The 12,655-nt window shown below is 39.4% G+C and overlaps 1 protein-coding gene across 4 annotated transcripts in view; it reads right to left on the bottom strand.

Moving 5' to 3' along the window:
* Positions 1–12,655, bottom strand: part of grm3 (glutamate receptor, metabotropic 3) — a 44,200-nt gene that overhangs the window by 28,191 nt on the left and 3,354 nt on the right. For 3 of the 4 annotated variants that reach the window (XM_085282015.1, XM_085282016.1, XM_085282017.1), the window contains one exon: positions 6,736–6,795. The exons of the other annotated variant lie outside the window; for it this stretch is intronic. The gene's annotated coding sequence lies outside the window, so the exon portion shown is untranslated. The remainder of the gene's footprint in view (positions 1–6,735; positions 6,796–12,655) is intronic. 4 annotated transcript variants of the gene reach the window in all.

Genomic DNA, 12,655 nt, shown 5'->3' with positions numbered 1-12,655 from the left:
GGTGGGAGGAGGTTGTGGGATGCTCTCACTCACTTGTTTTCATTTCATATGTCACTGCTATTCCACAAAACGAATGGCTGATTTCATGCCAACATGCAGTGCTCAAGGAAAAAGGGGACTGAACCTCACATCTGAACCAGTTCTCAAAGGATACAAAGAGCCTTTGTGTGTTCTGTTCTGTTCAGGGTTCTTTACTGACAGGTCACTGTCTGCTTAATTTAACTAGTCTTGTACTATGGCCTTCCACTTCTGAAACAGCTTAAGAAAAAGGCGCAGGTTATTCTACCTCTAAGATAATCCCCTTTGTGAGATGTTGCTGCAGAGGCACTGAATGATCTGTATGGAGCCATTGTCACACAGGAGATATTCTGACTTCTGTAACTTAAAATCTGTGCTACCAGAACTTTTTCTGCATTTCACCTGCATAACCAGAGGCAAAAACCTCGCCTTACTTTGGGAAATCCAACTACCTGTCAGTGCTCTTGCTTCATGCCTGCAAGCAGAAAGTGAAATGCTTGCAGCCGACTGTGAGGACAATGCCAAGGCCACATTAAAGCAGCATGGGCCCCAGGGCTACAATTTTTTCAAAGTTAGTGGAATGGTCAGTGACTATCTTAAATTCTTTGTGAATATCCATATTCCAGTGCTACTCGTTCTTACCCAACAACAGCATTTGATACGTGTGCAAATGTATGTGTGTGTGTGTGTGTATTTGGACAGAATTTACCACTAATTTTAAATTAAGAAACAAGAAACATTACCAAATATCCAGGTCTATCAAAACCTAGTGTAGCTATCAACATCTGTGCCTCTCTCCCAGATGAGTTGAGCAATTTTTATACTAATTTTAACGCTCACAACAAGCACCCCAGAGCCCACCCAATGGGGCTGGTCTACAGGTGACAGAAACAGATCTTAAAACTTCTCAAAGGATTAGGACTCAGATTTTCTTGCATTGCTGCTATCCTCCACACATTATTTATTATGTTATTTACCTACTGTTCCAGGTGATGCTATATCATTTCCTTGCACACTGCTTTAGTACACCTTGAAATCAAAAATACATAAATTACATTTCTGTTTATTGATTACAGATTTGCTTTCAATACAATTTTCTGGGAAGCAGTTCCTAGACTGTGAGAATAGGTAAACCATTCTCATCTACAATGCATGCCTTAGGGCTGCTTTCTGAGTCCCCTAGAGTACAGTCTGTTTACACAGAAATGTGTTGCCAAATATGACAACAACAGAATCATAAAATTTGCAGATGACGCCACAGAGATGAGACTAATAAGCAACAGTGGTGAGAGGCACTATAGAGAGCAAGTGGAAGACCTAACCATATAGCGTAAAGAGAAAAACCTCTCCCCAAATATCAATAAAACAAAAGAAATCATTTAGAAAGATCAAAGAAAATCATATTCTTATTTCCATCAGTTGGTCATCTCTTGTGGACAGTTTTAGATTTCTAGGTTTACACATCACAGACATTGATGTGTAAACCTAGAAGACTCACATTGTTGCTCCACATTAACTGCATTCAATAAGGCACAGCAGAGATTGTATTCCGAGGGTTTCAAGAATTTTGGCATGAGTATCTTGTGTACTTTTAATGGAGTGCCATCGGGAGTGTCTTGACAGGCTTATTCGTAGTGTGGTTTGGCAAACTGACAGCTTAGGATGGCTGCCTGAAAGAACCACAAAGTTAGTAGCAAGAATGGTTTGGTCTAACTTCATAATGATTAGACCAAACAAACAGACCCAAACCTTACCACTAGCAGTGCATTTTATGTTTTTGTACTATCTTGCCCATTGCCTGTGTCCTTTGTCTTAAGGCAGTCAGGCCATAAAAATGTGATTGTGTGACTAATTTGAATGAAAATAATGTTGACCTTGAACTTTCTAACAGATTGAAATGATACTGTTTCGCTATCTCGCAACGATGTTATTTAGTCGTCCCAGTATTCCAAGTATCATCTGTAAGATGAATAGTTTTTTGCTACTGCCAAATCTTTCGGCCAATCCTTAAACATCATGAACAAGAAACATGATTAATTCACAAACCAGTTTTATTTAGATGATCAAGCATACCCTGGGAGTGGGTATAGGTTTGTGTAGCGCCGTACGATCCAAGCATAGTCGCTCCACTGCGGCCTTCTTTTTGCATGGATAGCATGCATTCTACGGGCATCGTGTTTAGTAAGTCTTCAGCTGTCAGACTGTCATGGCAGCAAGAACAGCAAAGGATTACAGCGAAGGTGTTTACAAAATGACGCTAGCAAATTTAGGCTTTATTTAAATGATGGAGGTAGCTTCTGGGTCTGAAGTCTGCATTTTTTTCTAATATCCAGTCTTGGGGGATATTACAAATCTGTGCTAGTGTAAGCGCCTGTATATTTGAGGTCCGCTGGTTTATTGACTAATGCTGGTGCATTCTGATAGGTTCTAACAGTATAGGCACATGGGAACAAGGTCACTGCAAATGTTAGCTGCTCTATTTATTAAGACCTAGCATGTGTAAGTTAGCAATAATGCATGCAAGAGTAGGCTAATGAGACAAAACTTGTCCTGCTTTTAGGAGGCTGGTCTAGCGGCTTGTGTTTTATATCAGATATTTTTTTAACTTCATTTGAGAGGGGCTTGAATTTATATTTTGCATCAGAGCACTTTAATCTTCCCAAGACCCATGTGAAACAATACTACACATCAGTAAAAAGAAATTATGCTTACTTGGTTACTTACTTACTTACTAGCTAAATGCAAATTACTTTGAAGGGATAATCAATGTATGCTTTTTATGATGATTTATGGCTAAAACACCTAAAAAAATACTTAGAAAGTTATTTCAACAAACCTAGATCCTTGTGAAGAATCTTAAAAAGCATACATTGTCCCAGAACAAGCTGGCAGTTTATGATTGCATAATGCAAGTGTTGCAGAAGGTACGACCTCAAGAAGACTTCCCTGGAATTCTTCAATTGAACAAAAAGACCGATTTGTTCACTTAAAAATGTGTAAAGTGTTTAAAGTAACAGATAATTTGCTCATGGACACATAAAGGTATCAACAGGATACAGGTTACAGGATTCTTGATGTGTTGGTAGCACAATTTGGAAATACAAGACTGTCAAAAAAACCTTACATGCCTTAAATAAATTACACTCACCTGCCACTTTATTAGGTACACCTTATGAGGTGGTACGTGCTACTAGCAGGTTGGACCCCCTTTTGCATTCAGAACTGTCCTAAGTCTTTTTGGCATAGATTCAGCAAGGTGCTGGAAACATTTTTAGGTCCATATTGACCTGACCGCTTTATGAAGTTGCAGTATATTTGTCAGCCACACATCAGTGATGTGAATCGCCTGCTCTACAGCATCCAAAGGTGCTCTGTTGGTTTGAGATCTGGTGACCGTAGAGGCCCTTTGAGTATCTCACTGTCTTGTTTAGGAAACCAGTCTGAGATGGTCTGAGCTTTGTCACATGGGAGGTTGTCCTGCTGGAAACAGCCATTAGGATAACACTGTGGTCATAAAGGTCATAATGAACATTGGTTGGCAACGATCAAGTGGACTGTGTCATTTAAATCAAACTCAGTGGGTAGTAAAGGTCGCAAAGCGTGTCAAGACAATATCCGCTGCACCATTACATTTGCAGGTGCAAATTATACCCTCATATTCCTGTTGTTAGCTAACAGAAGTGGCACCCGGTGTGGTCATCTGGTGCTGTTGGTTACCTAACAGGGCAGTCTGGCCATTGTCCTCTGACCTCTGGTACAACAAGGCATTTTTAACCTGAGAACTGCTGCTTAATGGATATTTTCTCTTCTTCTAATAATTCTTTGTAAAGCTTGGAGATGCTTGCATGGAAGAATCCCTAAATCACTAGTTTTTGAAGTACCAAGACCATGTCATGTTTAAAGTCACTAAAATTACCTTACTTCCCCATTTTAATACTTGGATTGAACTTCAGGAGGTCCTCATGATTTTAATGCACTGGGTTGCTGCCACTGATTAATAAGCTATTTATGGTAACAAGCAGTGGGACAGGTGTACCTAATGCAGTGGCCATGAGTGTAGAGCACTTGTTTATTTGTTCAACTTATACACTCACCAGGCTGTTGCTTTGCTGACTTGTCAAAGTGCCAGATTATATTGCTGATGTCTATTTAGTCCACAGCAATTGTTTTGAAGGTATAATTAAAAGATATATAAGATCTAATGTTTTTTCCCCTTCAAATGCAGTGAAATTACCCATCAGTAAATTAATAAATGCAAGCAAACAAACAGAATTTTGTGTGCACACACACCTTGACCCCATCACCAGGATGTCTGATCTTAGCCAGAAATGTTGTCAACCCCAAGAAGCAATCCCGTTAGCCTCCCTCATTCTCTCTGTGTTGTTGAGTTTGCGTTTGGCTACTAAAAAGTCACTCACAAGGCTTGAGTAAGACATAGCTCACTTCTTTTGAATTCTGCCACTTGTGCCTCTCCTGCAATCCTCGGGAGAGATAAGACAGAAGCTGGAGGTTGACGTTGTGACTAGAAAAATCAATCTAGACCAAGGAGCAAGCTCATGGTAAAACTTCTCTTGATTCCTACTTTATCTGTGTGTGTTTATGTGTGCGTGTGTGTGCACGCGCACATGTGTAAGAGAAAGTGAAAGAGTAAGTCTCCCCTCTTTAGTGGGCAGGTAGGAGGATGAAAGCTTCTCTTAGATGCAGGCAGCTCAAATTTTTCTTCAGGCGGCTGCCATACCTTTACTACTCTGCTCTGTAATATCACACACATACAGACGAACGCACACACCCAGACAAACACCCGCCCACACACGTGCACACACACATGCACAAACACACACCTTTGCTTCTCTGAGGGGTTGACCTAAAAGCAGACTATTTCTATGTCTTAGCTTCCTTGTGCATCAACCAACAGAGATCTGAATGAGTGTGGTCAGGAAGCACGTAAAGGACACACAAAATCAGGTTATATGATACATAATAAATTCTTACTGTAGGCAAGGCAGGAGTACTAATACATAATTTGAACTGTAAAATTTATATCATTTATATGGGCATATATTATTTATATAACTGTGATGTTCCTGTCAAATTCTGACAGGAGATTACCTGACATGGATATTTAATTCCACATAATTTCTATATTTTGGAGGGACATGGGGGATGACATTGATGGTGTCAATGAAAGATTTATATCAATTCTCAAAACCGTCACACATCCTTGATGTTTGTCTGTAGTGGAGAAAAAAAAAGATCCTCCTTGAATGATTTCCAGTATTCCCCTGAAAAAGCTGGAGTCCCTATAAATATAGCCTCCAAAAATTAAAGTTGATGATGATAATAATAATAATAATAATAATAATAATAATATCATTATTAGTAATTATATTATTGAGTCTAAAAAAAGAGAACACTGTCATGAGATTAGTTTTGAGTACAACACTGCAAGAAGGCTGCAGATCTGGCTATGTGTTTGTTTTGAGGGTGTCTTGGTGTAAACGCATGCTTATGGATGTGTGTTGTTGAGTTTAAAATTGTATATTTATGGAGCTAGAACTCTAAGAGTTCCTCCAATGCACTCCTTTGAAACCATGCTTTGTTATAATTGGCAGCTCTTGAGGTCAACTTCCCAGAAATGTGTCAAACAATATCTCCCAGCACTTTTACACTATCTCATGGTGTCCGCTGAAATTGAATGTTTGCTTCATTATAACCTCTTGGAAAGTTCCCAAACCCAGCTTCCTTTCTCAAGAGCAACTGTGCAAGTGGAACACACACTGTGTAACAGAAAATCTTTTTGTCCCCTTTTCCATTACTGAAAATGTTTCCAAGGAGGTTAAAGTACAGGACAATAAGCCTTGGGTTTTTCATGCAGAGCAGTGACAGAGGCTGTATTAAAAATACTTATTTAAAACGCTGAGTAGTTTTGACCCCAGCTTGTTTTTTTGGTGTGGCAGGAAAACAAACTGGTACTAATCTTTATAGAGAATGAAATAACTCTCACTACTGCTACATCACAAAACACACCCTTTGCCACATTAGTGGTTAACAGCTTTTTTCCTTTCTTTCTTCTGTACTGCATGGTGCCATTCTTTGGGAATGTAACATTTCTCCAAAGACATACTTTGACATTTGAGGATTGATTGTAAAGTAAAAGTGAAATCCAATCAGTTGCATTGTACATCCAGTGTGCCCTTCGCCTGGATGGAATGTCATGAAATTGGCACATCGAAATGTGACGAAGACTGTTGATTAAATTTTTGTTTCTGAATGATTAAACCCCTAATTAGGCCCATGAAAGTGCACATCAAAATGCTGTCTATCCCATCTGCTCCATATTTAAGCATGACCAAACAAAACAAACAAACAAAAGTATCATTTGACACCAAACTAAGTCCAAGGTAACAAACTTACCAAACTACTACCAACACACATTTTACTTGTTTATTCTTGAGAAATAAGATGCACCCGCACAAAATTTAAAGCAAACATTTTTTTGGTTTGTTGTGGTTTGTTGCTATGTGCACTATGTGCTGCTATGTGCTGTGACTTTAAGCAAGGGAGAATCTGCCCAAACAAACAAACAAACAAACAAAAATAAACAGGATGTCTGCTTCCTGTAAAACCACGACCTCTTTTTTACAGTTAATTCACAGACTGACATGCAGACATCTACCTTTGCATTAGATAGGCACACACAGCTATTAACTGCCTTACCTGAATTGAAAAGGATGGGAGAAGACACCAGCTGGCACATAGCAACATCATCAAAGAGCCCTATTAGAGAGATATGGGGGGGATACTTGAGATGAGTAAAGAACAGGCAGAAAATAACAGCACTGTTGACTAAAAAGAGAGAGCAGGAAGACTACTGACCCTTCTCCTTGGGAGCTATGATGCAGAGTAACATCTGACAGACAACCCTATTTCACCTCTGACCCTGCTCAAGTCAAACCACACTCCTCTTTTGCTTCTCATGTTACATCCTCTGGTTGCTCCAAAGCAGCTTCCCTGCATCCCTTCCTCCACCCCCCTCCTTTGCTGGTGCTCCACTCTTCCTATTTATTTCCACCTCCCTTACACCCACCACAGCCCTCACTCTCTCCCTAACAGGCAGGGCTGCTGTGGATGACACGTATCCAGCTGAGAGCAGCCATGCAGGGTCGATGGACCATGGTACGCTGAGAGGAGAGATAGCCCCACAACCTGTGTGTTTCCACTGACTGTGTGTGTGTGTGTGTGTATGTGCCTGTTTATCTGACTATTACAGATCTGACAGAACTGAAAGCTGCTCCAATGACATGAATCTCACAGTATGAGAAGACACTGTATGTATGTGTGTGTGTGTGTGTGTGTGTGTGAGGTCTTTCTTTCTTTCCTTTTTAAGAGAAAGAGAATGGATGTAGCATCAGAAGCTTTGCTGCTGTGTGCTGAACAACAGACCCCTTTAAAGACGGTGCACACTGTCAGAGCTTTATCAGTTAATTCATCAGTGGCTTTGTGTGTTTCAGCCTCCTTCCATCTCTTTCTCCTTTCTCATTCTTATCTTTTAAGGCCAAGTAAGAACAGTGGTACTTACAACTGTTAAGTGAATGTGAATTCAAGGTATATGAATTGTTAAAGACGGAGTGCGGTGTAGCCTTTTCAAATTGTGTGAAAAGTGTACTTTTTATTTTCCCACTCACAAAACAATGACCTGCGTGTGTGTGTGTGTGTGTGCGCGCGCATGCGTGCGTGCGTGTACATATGAGTGTAGAACTGGTGTCCTAGACTTCTGACAGTGTAACGGGTGCAATGGGCTGTGACCATTAATTATTTACAAAGTGCGTTTTAGGCAGGAAAGACTGATGATCCATAAATAGGACAGAAACATCTCACAAAATACAACAACCAAACAACGAGCAAGACATGATGCACAACCCTCCAACCCTTTAGTATTAGCGCATAAATCTACATGTTTTTTTAAAAAAAAGTCTTATAAATAAGTTCTTAAAAATTTTTACTTGCATTTTATAGCTCTGCTTATTATGCCATCTTTTATTACCATTTACCAGTTAAAATCAATAATCAGGTACTGAACTCGGCCTTTCCTGTATTGATCAATCGGTATATTTCTGACCTCCATTAGGGTCCAAGGTTAAAGGTGGTATCATGTTAGACATGACATAGAAATGGACCTTAGAGAATTGCAAATATTAACCACACACCCTCTGAACTCTGGTTTCTCATAATAGAATGATCCTCCTTCTGTTACATACTTGAAAGTAAATTTGAAATGAAAATAGGTTTAACCCGTATAGAGCACGTTTAGAGCTACACAGGCTAGACTCTGCTCTCATGTGCAGTGGGTACTCCAAAAGGATCCTCTACTAAAAGAGCTTTTAACCTTCGAGCACCACAAAAAGTCTGCAGTGGGAGTACTTAGCGCTCTGTTTTTTGTAAGTTGCGGTACAGCGAGACCTCCAAAATGGTTTGAACTTAACCATGAAAATGCATTAAGTGACAGAAATTGTATTAATAGTTTTAATTTCATTTCAACTCCGCTTCGTTCGAGTCTCGTGTCAAGTTACAATGTTAAACAAGGTGTTCAAACATATAAAATATGCACATTTGTCTCTGTTTTTCCTCTGTTTTATCACCGTAACTCCAACATGTTTGAGTTGTTGACAGCTGATGGCAAAGAAAGAGCAACGTCACCCAACATCTGAGAAACTTTTACATTTAATTGACAAAAATAACACAAAAACAATTTAGAAATTATTCTACATTGTGTTGAAAATCGATTAATATTTTATCCTTTCCCACTAAGTTTCAGTCAGATGTCTCTGCATGTGTGCATTCCCTGGGTTTTGTGATCTCCAGCACGTCTGACTGCATGATTTAAACATTAAAGAATGTCTGTTCAACCTAAAAACAGAAAAGGGTGGCGAAATGTGTGAAAGCATCCATCAGACCTGCAGTTTATCACTATAGAAGGCAGTGGACCTGTCAGAAGTAGAATTACTCCTCAGTGGATTGCATCTATCAACTTAACTGTCATGTAATGACCCTGTGAGACATCATGACGCATCAGTCTAACTCACCATGGCACAGATCTTGTGGTACCCTACTTAATTCATGTTCACACAGCTGGCAACTCTGTCCTCAGCATGGTCGATACATGAGGTGCACAGAGCTTTAATAGACAGGTAGAGAGTAATGGAGTGTTGACCACAGTATAAGCTATCTGAGGCTGTTAGAAGAGTACATTTAATTGAGTTGGACAGAGACAAAAGCCTTTCAGATAGGACCAAATGTTGGTTGGCTTTGCTTGATTTCGGTTAGGTGGTTATGTGCAAAAACCAATTACCGCTGACATTCCTCACTAATTATTAGAATTTAAATTATGTACTAAGTTTATGATTTGCCCTCCCACATTAGCCCTGGAATCCTCATCACTGTAATTGTAAAATTCATTGTTCCCACATCAGCACAAAAAGTTCAGTCGACTGAATTTAAACAGGAAGTCTTTATTTAACTATATTAAAAAGCTCAGTTTCGTCTTTCTGACTTGTGAATATTATAATAATGTTTATGTTTTAAAGCAAGGGAGGATTTTATTTTTACTTTTTTACTATGAGTGACTATCAATATCAAACAAGACAAAAAAAAACCCCAAAACAAATGCATACCCACTAAAAGCGTATATGCACAAATGTATATAAATAAGACCTGAAGTGAGAATTTTTAAGTACTTAGTGCAACATTAAGTTTATTGGGTCATATGTGAGAAATTATAAAAGCTATAAAACAAGCTGACTTTTAGGCAACAACCATAAAGCATACGCACACAGACCACTTTAGGTACACCTTGCTCCTTGTGGTCTTGGATCCCCTTTGGCTTGCAAAACAGCCTTAATTTGGTGCTGGAAACATTCCTCTGAGATTTTCATCCAGCAGAGATCAAGACTCATCATATCAGGCAACATTTTTTATTTAATTTTGGTGCGCCCATGCAAATTAAAGCCTCAGTTCTTAGCTGACAGGAGCGGTATCCGGTGAAGTCTTCTGCTGCTGTAGCTCATCTGCTTTAAGGATCGATACGTTGTGTGGTCAGAGAGGCATTTCTGTGTAGCTTGGTTTCAGTTAGAAGTTATATGAGTTGCTGTTGCTGTCCTATCAGCTCAGCACAGTCTGGCCATTCTCCTCTGACCTCTAGCATCAACAAGGCATTTTCATCACGAGAACTGCTGCTCACTGGATAGTTTTTCTTTTCTTTGTAAAACCTAGAGATGGTTATGTGGGAAAATCCCAGTAGATCAGCATTTTCTGAAATACTCCGATCTGGCACCAACAACCATGCCTCATTCAACTCACTTAACTCACTTTTCTTTCCCATGCTGACGCTTGGTTTGAACTTCACTATGTCATCTTGACTAAGCCCACATGCCTAAATGCTTTGCATTGCTGCCATGTTATTGCCTGATTGGATATTGTGTCTGCATTCACGAGTGGCTGAAGAGGTGTACCTAATGAAGTGGCTGCCACTGTTGTAATACTTGTTTTCAGTCGTTGTGCTTTGCAGAAGACATTTATCTAATACATTTAAAATTAAATCTAAATTCACAATTGTCCAAAGGACATTTTCAACTTATGGCACTATGCTGTACCTACTATTATTTATTGATAACTTCACAATGACATTCACAGCTCTCATGCAGTTCCCAGGTGTGTGCCAGATGCCCGCACAGCAGTGAGCAAGGAAACGCTGAGTGGTCGGATAGAGAGAGTTTGACTTGAGCAATATGGGTGAATACTGTATGAACAATGTAGTTACTATACCTGATGCAACAGGGGAGGAAAGGTTACTATGGCTGTAATGTGACCAAGACCTGAGACGCTTTACAGTACTGGACAATTCTGCGTGTGACAGGAAGTTTTGCCTGGTTATGACATAAAAAATGAAAGCAGAACCACTTGGTATTTCACGCAGTAGTCATTTACCTATCCCAGTTTATAAAACACTGCTGACCAGTGACATGAGATAAAGAAGAAAACTGACACTGTGTGTGCTCCTCACAGGTTTAGTTAAAACAGGGATAAAGCCGTTAGCTGAATGCCCTCCATTTTAAATCACATATTCACAGACAGAAGTAATAAAAAACTCAGTTGCATGCCACTATCACACTACCAAAGGGAATATAAAACACTAACATTAACATACATAATGACTTGTACTGCTGTTTTTCCATTTTCAAATTGCCCATTCCAAACACTAACCCAGTTCTGGATCTTCATCTTGTTATTACGCTGTGTATTATCAGCTATCAGTTAAAACAACCTTTAATTGGCATCAGATGAAAAAGGTTGTAATCCAGCAATAAAACATCTGGAAATGTCACGACATCTGCACCATGTAACTTTTGTTTTGTATCGATAGCCGCTATTGCATGACCAGGAAGCCACCCCTCACTATGCATTTCACACATTCTCTCACACACACAGTTTCCCTGCTCAAGATCATAATTTATTAACAACTCTGATCTCTCTCTGAGACACACCATCACAGCTGTACATCCCACTGCCCTTTCGCTCACTGCCTCATCCCCTGCGCGTATGTATGCATGTGTGCATGTAGTGAAAAAGGGATGTCAGTGCACGCAGTGTATACACGTGGATGCTGGTAAGTGTGTGCGCAGCTGAGTGTATGCTGTGACTGTAGTTAATGATGAGTGGTGAGCTGTGGGAAGCAGGAGTGATTTCCAAACACTTCCCTGTTTCCTCACTGGAGCATAACAGTGAAAGGATCATGTTGAGCACAGCAACAGTGTTTCTATAAAGAAAAAAATGATAAAACTGGAAAGAACTTCAGGAGGCCTCCGAGAATGGATGAAGGACCTATTTTTTGTGTTAATGACTACTCCCTACATGGAATCACTAAAAACAGCAATTATCCTCAAAATGAAACCATTTAACAAAAAAACAAAAACAAAACCCCAAAATGATACATGCTAGAAAACCAGAATCTTTATACAAATATGCCAGTGTAACTTTTTCTCTATGATGCCTTCTCCTGCTTTCTAGGATTCCTTAATTTAGGTCACTGTTATAAGCATTATGTCCCATCACTTTTATTGGTCAATAACCGTCTTACAGACAAAAAATATGCCAAATAAATATTTTGTAAAATTTCGACATGCTAGCTTTTGGAAGTCAGTGTAGGAGTGATATTCAAATTATCAGTCCTTGGTACAGCCAAACTCCTAAATATCATGTTTAAACAACAACAACAAGACAATCAAGTAGGTGAAGCCAGACGTCGATGTGGCAAGTTGGCAATGTGCAGATTTAAAAGTGGGGAAACTAGAGATCTATTCATTTGGAACAAACTTCCATGTGTGTTTTTGTTTGTTTGTTTCTGTGATGAAGCTGCCATGAAAGTGATAGTGCTGTCTTATTATGATGGTATAGTACATAAAGCTGAATGCAAATATGGCTTCATGGAATGATACCTACTTTAACAAAATATCGGGCTGATGGTGAGCAGCAAATTATTGCATTTAATTACTTCAACAGACACTCGCTTATTCTTTTAATGCGTGGTGATGCCACTGGTTGGTCATAAATTCATCCCATAGGGACAAATAGCCATTCATAC

The sequence above is a fragment of the Mchenga conophoros genome, linkage group LG7 (assembly GCF_057382185.1).
Source record: "Mchenga conophoros isolate Kocher_MC1m ecotype Shallow Benthic linkage group LG7, M_conophoros_male_GT1.1, whole genome shotgun sequence".
Classification (NCBI taxonomy): domain Eukaryota; kingdom Metazoa; phylum Chordata; class Actinopteri; order Cichliformes; family Cichlidae; genus Mchenga; species Mchenga conophoros.
This window is presented reverse-complemented; position numbering and strand designations above follow the sequence as displayed.